The sequence below is a fragment of the Lygodium microphyllum genome, chromosome 5 (assembly GCF_053477565.2).
Source record: "Lygodium microphyllum isolate KBCC chromosome 5, Lygodium_microphyllum_v1.1.10, whole genome shotgun sequence".
Taxonomy (NCBI): Eukaryota; Viridiplantae; Streptophyta; class Polypodiopsida; order Schizaeales; family Lygodiaceae; genus Lygodium; species Lygodium microphyllum.
In genome coordinates, this window is record NC_141139.1 from 26,243,735 (window position 1) to 26,245,670 (window position 1,936).

Here is a 1,936-nt window from a genome sequence, read left to right on the forward strand (position 1 = left end):
AAGGATTCAAGGCAGTACGATGGATTAGAATGTTGTAAACTTTTCATGTCACCAAGTAATGATTTTTTATCTATTCATAAATTGCCACACCTTTTTGTCTTGGTCTCTCGCTCTTGGTTGATTGCCTCGATCAATAAAATGGATTAGACTAGCGTCAATGTAATTGAATATGGATTAGACTAGCGCCAATGTAATTGAATATGGATTAGACTAGCGTCAATGTGATATTCAATGCCGAAATATTCTAATTTGTTCGTGAACATCATGAGACCCTTTTGTTGGAAGTTCATGCGCTCTAAACATGCCGTTTATTTTGGCTTTTTATATTTTGTCACAATGTTGTCTAGCAAGTAACGCACTTGTCATGGATTATGTCATGGATTAGGAACAGTTATGGATGATAGTGTGTCGTGGATTATGTCATGAAGTACTCACTTCTTATGGACTTTGTTGACATGTACTTGTTTATGAGTACTTATGAATTACTCATTTCTTGTTGTCATGTACTTGTCATGATGGATTACTTTATGGATTCTGTTATGTTACATGGTTTATGTCATGGTTATGAGTAGTTATGAACTACTCACTTTTTGTTGTAACGTACTTGTCATGGATTATGTGACATGGATTTTGTTATGGATTACGAGTATTTATGGACGATACTGTGTCATGGATTATCTCATGGAGTACTCACTTCCTTCGCACTTAGTTCACATGTACTTGGTTATAAGTAGTTATAAACTACTCACTTTTTGTTGTCATGTACTTGTCATGGATTATGTATTGGATTATGTTATGTGACATGGATTATGTTATGGTTATGAGTAGGCAGGCACGCTTTTACATCCGACAAATGGCTCCACGCACTCGCAGCCATCCTTCGTTGGATGCCTCTAATTCGCGAAAAAATATGAGAGTAAGATGTCTTATTTAATATTAGTTTAGGGTTTTCTTGATGTTCATTATTGATTTCTCACGTATTGTGTAGTTCAGTTTACATTTTTTAGGTTGCATCATCTCCTCGACGTGCTCGTAGAGGGGTTCTTGCGATAGGTGCATATCAGACATCCATCGAAAGAGATGTGCCGAGCTACACTCAGGTAAGTGTTTATTCTACTTTCGATATTGTTAGTAAGCACACTCCTAAGATGTGATACTTAATAGAATGTCGTTTTACATAGGAAAACCCACCGTACATAGAGATCGCATTGCCTGATGGGTCTCTTGCCCGTTAGTGCCGTGTCGATATTCTTTGTCCGAAGAGGCATATAAACATAAAGAGATGGGCAAGGATGATAGAGCATTTGAAGGATGAGCATGGTATCCACTTTGATATTCCATGTCGAAAGACCGACCGTCCCATAGGCACACAACATGCTCGCCATACTGTCGGTGCTTGGCATTGCCAGGCAAAGGCTCGGTTCTCTAACCTTGAAAGAAAGTTGAGTTTGGCCCGGAGTAAGTACGAGAAGGCTCAGTATGTGAGAGTGAGCTCATTATGGGACTTGCTCGAAGATGCTGAGTGTACCATGGAGAGGCAGGAGTATGTGGAGGCATTTGTGAGTAGATAGATGGACAAACATGATTCCAAAAGAGATGAGTGTGTGCAGAGAACTCGGAGTCGAATAGTGGATGGCTACGAAAAATATGTAAGTCTCTTACCTGATATTGTTTTCCCTTCTATAGTGTCATATGCGAATGTAATTTTTTTACCTTGGCCTTGAGTTTATCGTTTTTTATATATGTGTATTCACTCACAAGTTGCCTTCCTTAGAAACGGTCTCGCACACGAGAGTTTGAGGATGTGCCTCATATTGAGGATGAGGGTCAAGTCCTAGACCACCATCCTGAGTTGCAAACAGTGGAGCGAAACTTTCAGATGTAGATGGATAGCTTGTTGCGGACTGGTCCTCCATCCCCGGCGATGTTATGGATT